Source organism: Natator depressus, chromosome 2 (assembly GCF_965152275.1).
Source record: "Natator depressus isolate rNatDep1 chromosome 2, rNatDep2.hap1, whole genome shotgun sequence".
In the NCBI taxonomy this organism is placed as follows: domain Eukaryota; kingdom Metazoa; phylum Chordata; order Testudines; family Cheloniidae; genus Natator; species Natator depressus.
In genome coordinates this window covers 26999091-27013080 of record NC_134235.1, presented here as the reverse complement: position 1 = coordinate 27013080, position 13990 = coordinate 26999091, and the positions used below count along the sequence as shown (strand labels likewise).

General features: G+C 40.8%; 1 protein-coding gene and 1 pseudogene across 4 annotated transcripts in view; one reads left to right on the top strand and one right to left on the bottom strand.

Annotated features, from left to right (window-relative positions):
- The window catches only part of TRPS1 (transcriptional repressor GATA binding 1), a 249484-nt gene that overhangs the window by 211812 nt on the left and 23682 nt on the right, over positions 1-13990 (bottom strand). The window lies entirely within an intron of this gene.
- Positions 8853-9483, top strand: LOC141981293 (actin, cytoplasmic 2-like; annotated as a pseudogene).

Sequence of the window (13990 nt, the reverse complement as noted above, 5' to 3'; positions counted from 1 at the left end):
AAGATCAGGCAGGGTAGAACACAGGAGGTTTACAGTAAGCGAGGGAGAGATAATGGGGACATAGACAAGTATTTTTCCCATAGGGATTAAAAGGAAGAAAGGAGATTTTGCTATGGTTTAAGGAACAGCCAGCAAGGTCCAGTGAGAGCATGTATGTGTGAGAGGAAAAGGAGGACTCAAAGATATCACCAAGACTGCACATAAACAGGGAGGAAGGCATTGTCAACAGCAATAGAGTTAAGAGGAAACACACATGGTTCAGGAGATAAGATCTCAATTTTGGCTATATTAAGTCTGAGCTGGTGGCAGGCCATCCAAGATGAAATGAAACAAACAATAACTTCACTCACTTTTTTATCAAGATTACAGAACGTGTGTCAGTCTAAGTGGAAGTCTTGTTCTTTTCAGCCAGGGAATAAGCCCACTTTTCTTGCTAACCCAAAACTCTCTTTAAAGACAATGGGAGTTTGGGGTTTGCAAGTGACGCAGAACTGGACTCGAGAGATTTGGCAGAGGTACTGCACACTGCAATGCAGAGACACAGGGTAGGACCTAGTTCCCAGGCCGTCAGAAATCAGGTATGGATGGGAGTGACTCGTTTGTTCTTTTGGCTTGTGGAACACTATGGGCTGATGGCAAAAGTCCCACAGGCTTCAAAGGGACCGGAATTAAGGCCCATGGCTGCTCCCTGTGCATGTGCCACCTCCTAGTCACAAAAAACAAGCATCAGATGAAATTGCTCACTCAGACAAAACCAAAAGACGCTGAATTGATACGCTGTCTCCAAAATCTGATGAGTTTGAGCATCCAAGAGAGAAAACTGGGAGCCAAAAAATTAAAGCAGCAAAGAAACTCAAAAATAAATTGGAGGAAGCTTTTAGTTAGGGATGGATGAATTGGCGCAGATAAAATAAGGTCACACTCAAACTTTTACCCCAAACCCAAACTGAAACAAAACCTTCTGAGGGGAAAGGAAGTAAGGGAAGAACGGGATGAGTATTGGCTGAGATTTCATAAAAGTTCAGCTAAATTCAGTTTGAAGACGGGAGTGGAAGAAAGAAACAAACAGGGTATCAAGGGTGGGATTCCTGACAGACCAAAAGTGGAGAGACGGAGAAGGAGACACAGGGGAGACTGTTCACTTCTGTATTTTTCCTATATCCAGCCTGGACCAGAAGCAGAAATACCAAAATGCCATGGGAAAGGGTATTCTCATGGTATTTTTCCAGCAAAAGCACCAAAAAGCTCACAAAACCACCTCTTCTTACAAGATTGCTGACCTCGGCTTGCAGACACAAAATGTATGGATAGGACAAGTGAGGGCAATGGGAGTCAAGCGCACTTATATTAGGGCTGACTTTGGTAGCTTGTTTAGGGGGCTTATGCAAACTGAGCTGCACCTTCAAAGCTTCTGATATTCCCCTACTGTGTAGTTTTACTCTTGCCTGAGCATGCTCAGGACAACTCACATTCAGAGATGCGGGGAAGGGGCGACAGAAGATTCATTTTTCTATCTGTTCTTTTAAACCAACAAAAATGCAAATCTACAGGCTGAGTAATGTTGGTAAGAATGGATAGCTAAGGCTGTTCCATGCTTTCCAATTTCCATACGCTAACACTAACTGGAGATATTATTAAATCTATAAGTTATTTTGATGCTTTGATCACCAAATTGAACATATATATATAATGGCTCTAGATACACAAAGTTTACAAAACTATTAAGTTTCCCTATTCTAATTATTTCCCCCATATGCTGGGAGTTAACATATATCCCATAGCCACACATTCCCATCACAGACTGTTTTATTTCATAATAGATTTAAGAATTTAGATTTTTTTTAAATGGGATATGTTTGGCAATCGATATAAAGATTTTCTATCCATTTGGAATGAATTGTCTATTAACTCTGATCTTGCTATGGCAATGCCTGATACGATTTTCAGCTCTATTTGATTTGGGTGTCAAGTAAGGAGGGAGGCCTGTTCAGCATTATATTATACAATTTTACATTTTATGTCCCTTGTGAAAATGTACTCTACGTTAATACAAATAAGTCAGATTCTGCTTTTGCAGTGGGCCCAAATGACCCAACTCTCCCTTGTGACTGGGGGACAACAGCAGCAGCAGAAACACAACAAAAAATTGGTTTGTGTGTTCCCTACATAAAACAGCAGTTATGCCTAATCAAGAAAGCTTGGCCATTTGTCAGAAATTAGAGAGCTGACATTGGAACCCAATATTAGTTTTAGCCAAGATATTGGTGAGCTACCTTGCATTTGGGATCAGCATTATCGACTGGAAAACAATTTCCATTGTAGCACATATCACAAAGCACCCATACTAACGCCAAAAAAACAGAGCCACTTTCTTAGAGAAACACAGGAGCCAAAGGGAATAGAAATGTGTTCGCTGTTAGGTGGTTTCTCCCTAATCAGTGTTAAATCAGTAACATACTTTTGGGGGGAAGGCAGGGAGGCATACAGCCATGCTAATTTTTGGTTATGAAGATGCTTCACGACAGAGAAGAATTTTTGAGGAGGTGAAGAAGTGGGTGCCCTCCTCAGGGTTAAATAGAGTGTGTGTTTTCAATACAGTATATAATTTCTGAAGCACCATTTTGGTTCTTCTGGGGAAGCAAAGCAAACACAGACTCTTAAAAACTCTGCTGTAAACATGTGATATGGTTATTACAGTGGCTTCAAGCAGTGTGCTCTTGTGTCCATCTTCCAATGGCAAGTGATGCCAACTTCAGCTTACTGATTGCTGGAAGAATATATAGAGTGGAAAAAAAAAGTGTTTCTGAATCGGTTTCTGCCCAACTCCCACATGAACTTTCCATGGGAAAATCTCATAATACTGAAGTAAGTGATTTTATGAATCTAGCTTTTAGCTCTTGATAGAAGATTTCTGACTCCTGGCTTTGATTCTTTATTGCATGAAGGGGTATAGTGCCAAAAGTCCTCACATTACCCTCTACAATACAGAACTTTAATTTAAACCCTGGTAATCTGCCAAGATCATAAAACAGATACAAAGAAGTTTTAAAAATTGATTTAAAATATTGATTTCTCTGAGAGCTAAATATGTTATTTCCACAAATGTAAAGACAACACAGGTTGCAAAATCCACACTGCAATATATCTATACACACACACATAACATTACCGCCACTGGTGCTTCGGGTTGAGGTTTATAGTGGAAAACTGTAGTCCAATGAGCACAGAGAGACCAAAATTGGACATAATTATGTCCACTGGAGGACAATTTTTCAATCCAAGGAGACTAGCTATAACTATAGTCCATCAACAGCAGTTCTATGTACTTCATGTTGTGTGTGTGTGTGTATATATATAAAATCATTTCCTTTAAATGATTGAGCAGAACAAACACCACCTTTCACCCCTCCTTATGCCCTACCTCTCACAAGAAAACCTCTCCACACACAGCAATCCTTGCCACTCTGTTCCATTCTCCCTCCTTAGAGTTGTCTTCTTGCCTCACAGAATCTCAGGGTTGAAAGGGACCTCAGGAGGTCATCTAGTCCAACCCCCTGCTCAAAGCAGGACCAATCCCCAATTTTTGGCCCAGATCCCCAAATGGCCCCCTCAAGGACTGAACTCACAACCCTAGGTTCAGCAGGCCAACACTCAAAGCACTGAGCTATCCCTCCTCCCCACCTAGTTCAGTACCTCCCCAGATTGAACAAATATACAGCAATGATATAAGGGTGATCCAATTGCACTGGGGTGTATCTCACAAATACAGCAAGTGACTTACTAACACAATTTCTAGGTTCACTGGCCCCTTCAGTCTCAGAAAACCCTGAAAATTATTTGCATAGGCTACAACAGCACCTCCTTTGAAGTAGCGTTGCAACTCGTGCAAAGAAATTTGGGATGTACCCGAAGATCCAGGCTACAAATTAACTCAGTCAATTAGGTGAAGAAGCTGAGTTCAGCATAGATGCAACAAGATAGCAGCTGAACTACAAGAACTGCCAAATGCAATTCGGTTGAGTGAGGCTCCGTCATGTCATCCTGAGCAGATAGGTGCCAGCCATTCAATAATCTTTCGTTGTTTGCACTCTGCCCACTAATCCATCTCTGATGGGACTACTTCTAAATTTTCCAAATCTCTGAGCACTTTCAAACAGCTACCATTTTTTTAAGAACTTGACAGAAAAAAGGTCTCATCCCCACAACAATGTGCGGGTAAAGGACGGGCAATAATTAGTCCTGTAATACTTACAGCTGATAAACCATGCGGCCTGAATATGTGATCTTTATACCATTAGAAATGAAAAGAGAGAGTCCAACTTCTAGAATTGTTTGGTTAACTGACAGAGGACCTTAAATCTGTGATATTTTATCTATAGAAATTTTACTTCATAACAGTTACAATACTTTTTTGTGATTAGTTTTAGCTATAATTTTCTTCTCCCTCCTGACCTGGTACAGCTGGATTCATGCATTCATTACAAGCAGAGAGATGAAAACTGGACTAACTGAATTTAAATATTATGCACAGAGAGAATAAATAATAGTGTAGCACAAAGGGATTGGGAACTACCATCATCACTCATCTGTGGCTTCTCCATTTGTGAGTAATATGAACAGCCTAAATTCATGCTGATAAAATCTTAATGCCATAAGACACCTGTGTGTAAGTGTGTAAGACATGAGAGTGTAAGCACATACATAAATTTATCACATAGAGAGATTAAATATACATACACACGGTAGTCACAAAAGTGCAGTCTGCAGGAGTGCTGTGTATGATATTCTGGTCTCCTGCACAACCACTCCTGTGAGAATCTACTGCACCCACCAAAAGACGGGTGGAGATTTTTTTCCCCCAAAAAGACTTCTCTCTCTATCATACATGAACCACACAATTCCCAGGCAGGCTTTAATACACTAGACCAAAAAAAGGAGCCCCTATGGTCCTAAAAGCTATAGTATTATGTTTGGATTTCTATTAACCTGCCTTTGAATGACAGTAGCTCTGGCATCTTCCCTTAACCTTATCCAATGAAGTTCAAGAGATTTGAACAGTTCACCATCTGTGGCCAGGAAGCTTGCTATTAAGATTCACGCTAGATGCATGCTGATGCACGTATGCATAGCCATGCATTGTTCCCATTGTGCCAAGGTGGTATTCTTGCTTCAATAATGCCAATCAAATATAGGGTTAGATGGTTAGCCTGCAGAACACTTGAGGTGCTATCTCCACTGCAGGAAGTTCTCTTCTTTGTGACAGCTCTGCCATGTTGAGCTGTCTGCTTATACTTACACCTGATCTTCTGTGTAGAATTATCTGAATAGCAGAGAAGACAACATAAGGTTTGCAGGGACTTGAAGCTCAATTATAGACAGAAATACTGCAGTGATTTCCTGGGAAACTTATTAAAAACCACATGGTGTGGCAACAGAAAAAACATATGCACCACAATAGGCCGACTGACAGTGTGCGAGAAGTAAGCCCATGGCAGGCAATGAAATCAAGATCTACCAAAACCCAAAAATGAGTAGTGCGTTTGCCCAAAGTTTCATAATTCTCAGCTCATACTCTGTTTGGAGTTTGATACCCTTCCCAAGAAGTATATGCGAGGGGGGGGAAAGCACTGCACATGTTGATTTTGCACATTACATACAGCACAGGAAAGGATAACAAAAGACAGATCCCTTTCATTTTAGCCACAGACTTGTCAGGGTAAGGGTTTGCGTGAGGTCTAGAATTTTTATTTGTGTTTCAAGTACACGTGTTTAATTGTACTTGTAGGGCTTCACGGCTAACATGTGTAATCCTCTTTACAAGCAAACAGCTGTTAATCAGCCTTTGAAAGTCTTCCCAGGGCCATATTCCCATTCTATCATGTTTTTACAGTACCATATTCATGCTCACGTCAGACCCTGAACTGGTCAAAAAGAAGTCATGTCTCCTTCTCCTGGGGCCAGTGAGCGAACGCTATAATGCAACCTCAAGAAGTGAAGAAGTGTCATTAATTTAGGCATCAGGATTAGACAAATGGTCAACATACTGTGCAAGCTCATACAGCAAAACTGTACTGAATAACTGTGAAGTCCGGATTAACAGAACCCACAAGAAAGCACTAGACAGCGGTTTCCTTACACCTTCGCTGCACTGCTTCCTGTAACTATAAATATTCAAGGGTTAACAAAAGTGGGAAAGTAATGAAAACACTCAGAAAGAAAACCAGTTTTAAGACATTAGTCAACAATGCTGTACAGGGCTTCAGTGTGTGCTGTGTGCACAGCTCTACAGTCACATCCTAGCAATGCAGAGTTCCAGAAGTTTGGTCTCTGCATTTCAATCAGTTTGCAATCTGTGCAGGAGCTCCAGTGCTGGGTGCAACACATTGTTTGTGTCTTGCCTAGGCTTTCTGAGAGCATTCTGAGCTTTCCTGAAATGAAGGGCACACTTCTCTCTGGTTTGGTCTGGAGTTGCTTTTTTTTCTTGCTTTTTTTCATTTCATTTTTATGCTTTCATAAAATATAATTTAATTACAAAAAGAAGGACAGGCCAGTGGTTATGGCACTAGTCGAAGACTCTGGAAACCTGCATTCCACCACACACCCTGTTCCACCACAGACTTCCTGGGTGACTTTGAGCTTCTTTTAGCCTCTCTGTGCCTCAAATTCCTATCTGTAAAATGGGGATAACAGCACTGCCCTACCTCACCGAATCTAAATTCAAGTCTAAATGCATTGAAAGATTGTGAGGTGCTCAGACACTCCAATAATGCGGGCGATATGCACCCCTAAGATAGAAAGATTTTTTTCTAAAACGAGCTCCCATTCCTGGAATATATGGTTTGTGTAATATCCACTATGGCACATGATAAAGCAAGGATTAACTCTCCCCTTATTCAAATTCCTACTTCTGTGAGGCCTACTAACATTAGTCCACCACACATAGAAATATTCTCATGCTACAGCTCACTTCATCGTGAAAGCTTATGCTCAAATAAATTTGTTAGTCTCTAAGGTGCCACAAGTCCTCCTTTTCTTTTTGCGAATACAGACTAACACGGCTGCTACCCTGAAACCTCTCACAATATTGTGTCATTTTCTTAGAGCCCAAACTCCTGGAGTCAAATGATTATAGGAGAGTGACAACTTTCAATTAAAAAAAAAAGTCTCTAGACTGCAGTGTCGCACAGGAAAGCTTGAAAACAAACACTGAAGATTCACAACCCAGAGGGCAAATAAAGACAATTCCAAAAATTATTTTTTAAGTCTCATGATTATTAAGACAAATTTCATGATTTTCTGAGTGGGGCTGACTCTAATTTTTGAATGGTTGGAGTCAGTAACACAGTTATGCTATATATATCAACTCTTCTCACCACTAAAATGATCATACATAGCATTTTATAGCACTAGGTGCACCCAAAGTGCTGTACAGGCATTAACTAATTAACCCTCATAACTCTCCTGAGAGGTAGGTGGGTAAGTGTTATTATCCCCATTTTACAGATGAGGAAACTGAGGCAGGAAGGTGAACTAATTTACCCAAGACTACCAGTCTAGGTGTAGAACAGCCCTGTGCTCCTAACTCCCCACCCCACTGCCATTCATAGACAAAACAAACAAACCCCACTGCTTTGTAATACTCAGCCAGTTTTTTTGTTGTCGAATTGTGCTGCCTGTCTGTTTCAACTGTAAGCTCTTGAGGGAAGAGGCCATGTCCTCCTCTGTGTTTTGCAAAGCACTAATTATGTTTTGATGTCCAATAAATAAAAACAATGTTTTAGATAAACCATATTGGAAGCTTTGCCACCTATATTTTACATGCCTTCCCCACTACCACTCCCAAACAAAAACTTTCTCTTAATTTGATATAGCTACATTTGGGGCACCTAACAAAACGGATACATGAACCAGTTTGAGCAGAGTGGCACACTGCACAGAATTTCCGCAACTGTTCGAAACAGAACCAACACATACTTTCCTCCAGTGTGTACAACCCTGCCATTCTTTTATAGTAATACATACGCAAAATGTTTTTTCTTAAGCGTTAAGTGGCAATAATTTTTTCTATTTTTTTTCTGAGTTACTTTTTACATCTCCGGTCAAGCAACTAGCCTCAAGAGACCAATCTTTCCACTACGGTGAAGGAAATATAATCACATATAATTTTTTTTTCATCTGTAACATTATAGGCATCACATTGAAAGCTTGTGTTAAGAACAAGATCCACAAATTTAGATTTGCCAGCTTTGCTCACTAGTGTGAGTAAGTTGCATCATCTGTGTATGTGTATATGACACACTCAGCACAGCTCTTGCAAATCTCTATTTTTTATAAAGGCAAGTTAGTACTGGACTGCTAGTTCTTTACTCTTCTACTTATGCACAGAAGATATATAGCACACAGCACTGCAATCTTCCTCTCATTGCCCTGCCAATGCACCTCAACTAAAGCTAGTTCAACAATGGGAAAAATGTGAGGATTTTTTAAAACGTGAAAATATTTGAATAAATTATTTAACTGACATTATCTGACCTCGGTCATGACTTGGACAGACCATGTCTAGAGACAGTAAGTTTAGTTTCCTATCCACTTCACACCGGCCACTAAACAGATACCAAGTGACTTCTGGTCACCAACAAACAAAGCTGATGTTCAGCCAGAGGCAAGGGCCTGATCCAAAGTCCAGTGAAGTCAATGGAAGCCTTTTTGTTGATTTCAATGGGCTCTGAATCAGTCCCTTGGAGATAAAAAAAACTGTGAAATCCCGGCCCCATTAAAGTCAATGGGAGTTTTGCCACTGACTTCAATGGAGCCAGGATCCTACCTGCCTCTCAATACCAAGGTTACACTCTGCCCCACACCATCCTGTGTCTGGACTTAGCTGGCCGAGACCTGACAGACTACCTCATGAAGATTCTGACAGAAAGAGGCTACAGCTTCACCACAACAGCTGAAAGGGAAGTTGTACGTGACATAAAGGAAAAGCTGTGCTACGTTGCACTGGATTTCGAACAGGAGATGGCCACTGCTGCTTCATCTTCCTCCCTGAAGAAAAGCTACGAACTGCCTGATGGTCAGGTGATCACCATTGGCAATGAGAGGTTCAAGTGTCCAGAGGCCCTCTTCCAGCCATCTTTCCTGGGTATGGAATCCTGTGGCATTCCTGAGACCACTTTCAACTCTATCATGAAGTGCGATGTAGATATTCGAAAGGACCTGTATGCCAACACAGTATTGTCTGGGGGTACCACAATGTACCCTGGAATTGCTGACAGAATGCAAAAGGAATCACAGCTCTGGCACCCAGTACAATGAAAATTAAGATTATTGCTCCACCTGAACGTAAATACTCTGTCTGGATTGGTGGTTCCATCCTGGCTTCCCTCTCTACCTTCCAGCAGATGTGGATCAGCAAGCAGGAATATGATGAGTCTGGCCCATCCATTTGTCCATCGTAAATGCTTCTAAATGGACTGCTAGCAGATGCACAGCATTTGCTGCATGAATTTTCACTAGTATGTGTTTGCCAGGGCAAATTTATACACTTCATGCTAGCCTCACAAAACTGGAATTAAGGCTTCTTTTAAAAGAATCTTGCCCTTGAAAGTCTGTGTCTGAGACAAACATCGGTGCTGGATTGAGCTGTCACTGATTTGACCCTGTATTCAAGTTAACTGGTCCCTTGGTGTACATTTTAGCATAATGCCCTGTACATATCTGATCTAAAACTTGGTACAGGTGCCATCACTCCTGTGACAAAATGCTAGGGTTAACTTGTATTTGTGGAAGAGAATCTGCCTGTGACACTGCAGTTCTGGTAGCTGGCTGGTATTGATTAATGGCACCTCACTTAAACTCTGCAGGGCTTGAGACTGATTTGTACAGGGTATTTGAGGTCAGACTTCCAAAACACAAAGCGAGGCTGGTAGGAGGAGTTCATCAAAGAACTTACTCCTGTTGCTGCCATTCTAGCAAGGCTGGAAAACATTACATCCAAGCCTTATGAACCAGTTTTCATTTTCCTACCCCTCCTGTATCCCAGCAGAACATCCTTGGGGCAAAAGTTACTCAACTTGAGTTGCTGCAACTTTGCATTTATACATGTAAATTTTACACCAAGTTTAATTTATGTAAGATTTTTGTATGTTGCCTTAATGTTCTCACATGACAGCAGAAAACCAAAATCTGTAAGTCATCCTGAAGTTGAGAAATTATAATGCCCAATATATCATTGTGTAAGGGAAAATAAAGCGATGCAGTTTAAAAAAAAAATACCAAGGTCCTGAGCTATCCAGTTTCACTGGGCTTTTGCAATACATTGCTTGTTCAACAGAATTTAGTAAGCTGACAGAGAGGAGGGACAGGGATGACAGCTGGTGGCTCAGCAGAGGAGTCTTGATGTATGTGGACTGATAAAATCTTGATGATTCTTTAAATGCTTATAGTACATTTCATTTTGAACTGGTCAACTTTCACACTGTTTCTTCAGGTTACAGTTTTGTAAACACTATGATCACTTGTTATGAGGTTCTTTCCTTCAAAAATGACAGAAATATACAGGTTTCAGAGTAGCAGCCGTGTTAGTCTGTAGCCACAAAAAGAAAAAGAGGACTTGTGGCACCTTAGAGACTAACCAATTTATTTGAGCATAAGCTTTCGTGAGCTACAGCTCACTTCATCAGATATACAGCTATTGCTCTTTCTTTCTGCTGCACTGATACCAATTAAAAATATTCATTTGTGATATATTTTTCTTAATAACCAATGCTTTTAGCTTCGGTGGGATTTTTTTGGCATCTCATTTCGCTACATGGAGATATTTTTAATATGCGGGGTGACGGTCTGTTTTTTTAGCACTTGTGAAAGATACTGACACTCAAGACCTCTACATGCAGAATAGGTACAGCACAGGTCACAAGGTCTGAAGATTGAAAGACAATTCTTGGCCTCTCTGCTGAGATGGCCAACCAAGTCGTCGCTGGGAGCCAGCTAGAGTGCGGTTATTGGACTGTGGGCACATCTGACAGCAATGGAATCAAGACTGTCCAACAGTCATCATGTGGCAATCACTTGTCATCAATAAGATATGAAAATGTTAGATTTGAACCTAGTGGTAGCAAAGCTCTGTACCCTACCATGAAGCATTGTTCAGCATGTATTCATTCCAACTAGGGTCTCACTGTCTGTCTTCATAAATTCTCAAGGACTCTCAGGCAGATCTGAAATTATATCAGGGGTCCCAGAATTCGATTAGTATTAGTTCTAAGCAGATCATGAAAGGATCCCACTGCCTTGAAAAAAATCTATTGCTGAGCCAAGCCTAATCATTATCTACTACTCACCCCATAAAACCGCTGTCCAGACCACCATGTGGAAGGCATTCGGCTAGAAGCAGCACTTCTTTTCTGCAAGCATGACAGAACACGGCATTCAGTCCAAATGCTGCATTCCCTTCATTGCAGAAGGCTCTGCTCCCAGCCAACCCCTCACGTTCTTCATGTCCATGCATGGGTGGAATAGGCAGATGGAAGGAAAAGATCGGGGGAATGTGAAAGAAAACTGATAAACGGAGTGTAAGAAGATAAAGAGAAGTAAAGGGGGAATAAAAAGATATAGAATGGAGGAGGAAGAGGAGATCAGAGGACAGAAGAAGGTGAGGTCAACACACAAGAAAAGAAAGGGGAATAAATGAGACAAAACAGATTTGACTAGAAGCAGCAAAGTGGAAGTCCCACCTCGAAAAAAGATAAAATTCATTTACATTATTGTAAGCAAACTACAATAAATAAGACAAAAAGGAAGGATGGAAGGGGTGTCCCTTTCTTGACATTAAAATGCTGCTCGATTGAATCCATGTTTCTATATGACATACTAGTAAACTCACCCATCTTCTGCATTAGGCTGCAAAAGTGAAATTCTGTGGCCTCTATTAGGCAGGAGCACAGTCTAGAAGAATAATGGTCCCTTGTGACCTGAAAATCTATGAAAAGTGGAAACAAAACCAGTACAGAAGCCAAAGGTATGGGGTGCTAAACTGGTCCCATAGCTCCTGGGGACACCGTCCATTCCTGCTGCCCTCCCCCCCATACACACACACACAAACACACACACATATATCTAGCAACCTAATTCTGAGAGCATGCTATTTTGGGGTGGTTTTACTCCAAAATAAAGTCTCACTTGAGTGCACTGGGACAAATCAGTAATTATTTTCTGGTGGCCTACAGTTGTTGGCTGCAAAGAACAACATTATTAACAATTACATACATCTCTAACAATCAGCTAATATCTACCACTTTACCAGGAAGTTCAATAAGTTATCGCTGAATAAAATTTAGTTCTGGCCCATTTTGATCCAATTTACATTAGTCCCTATTACGGATAGCAAGTCCGAGGCACCGGAACCCACTGAAATTACCATGGTCAGATTCTCATCTGATTTATCAACTCCACCGTCACAGTAATAGTACATTTTTATATTTGTTCTCTGTGCAAGCTATCACACAGAAATGGAATACTATTTTTATTTGCTTATCTCTTTTGCCCTGGATAACGTCAGTAAGTCATCTCCTTCTGTCAACTTAAAAAGATTCTTTTTGGTCTTTACCTTAAAAGGATGCATCAGTGTCAACTTTTTTTAAAAAAGTAGTTTGCAACTCGTTACTTATTATTCTCTCTCTGTGTGCCTAATTCTCCACTTGCCTACATCTCAGATAGACATTTAAGGCTATGCAAAAGTAGACATAAACCCCTACTATTCTAATATGGTCATGTTTTACAGCTCCTCTGCCACAGGCATTGGAGAAAATTATCCAGAGATTTAATCCTGAGGACTTTATTCAGGCAAAGTTCTCACTAACTGCAATGGGACTTCTAGATTTGACCTGATTTTTGTAGCGCCTTCTAAGCAGTTAAAAAAAAAAAAAAAAGAGTACATTAGTCTCAAAACATAGGAGCAGATTCCTGCAGCCCTTATTCAAGTGACTAAGAGCTCCACGATCTGACCCATTTTCTCCTACTGGATGTTTGTCCATGTTCTATAAACTCCCTGCACAATTTTTCGTGACTCTCTACAGTTTTTAGAGTTGGCCGTTCAGGATTAGGATTCTGCTCAATATTTAGAAAAGGCCGGGTGGAAGGAGATACGATCAAATTGTCTCAATACCACACTCCAAATTGGGAGAAGTATGGAAGATTTAAAAGTACACAATTCACATGACCTGAAAATAATAGTACTTTGCATTTCTATAGCACTTTTCACCAAATGAGCTTAACGAGCTTTATAAAAAGTTCATGTATTTTTTTTTTAAAGTGATGCTAGGATTTTGTGCTGAATGCTCCAAATAATGAAGGGGAGGCTGGTGCACAGCCCATTTTAAACTCATTTAGTCAGCGATGATTGTGATTATTTGTGCTATGATGGTAGAGAATTGCATAAGTGAATGTTTTAGTGTATGTCATATTTCTGCAAAGTAGTGGCGTTTTAAAAAAAATATTTTACATAACCTTTGAGATTTAAAGTATTTTTAATATTATGTCATATATAGGGCCGGATTGACACTCCTGTGGGCCCAGGGCTATTAGATTTTGTGAGCCCCTGTATACAAGTCTTTTTCCTAATTTAAAACAAAATTATCACAATTATGGCATCAAGGCTATTAACGCTGTACTAAACTTGCCTTTTAATTAACATGAAGCCGTTCTGTGGTTACATTTCAGTCTTCAAACATGTAGAATATAGTTAATTCAAAATAGCCTACTTCTTATCTTAGAACAGCTGTTATATTAGTTTCTTTCTGGGAGGGAGTTTGGGTGTAGGAGGGGACTCTAGGCTGGGGCAGAGTGTTGCAGTGCAGGAGCGGGTGAGGCGTGCAGGCTCTGGGAGGGAGTTTGGTGCAGGGGGTTGGGGTATAGGAGGGGGTGCGAGGTGGAGGCTCCGGCCGGGAGGCGCTTACCACAGGCGGCTCCTGGCCGGCGGCACAGCAGGGCT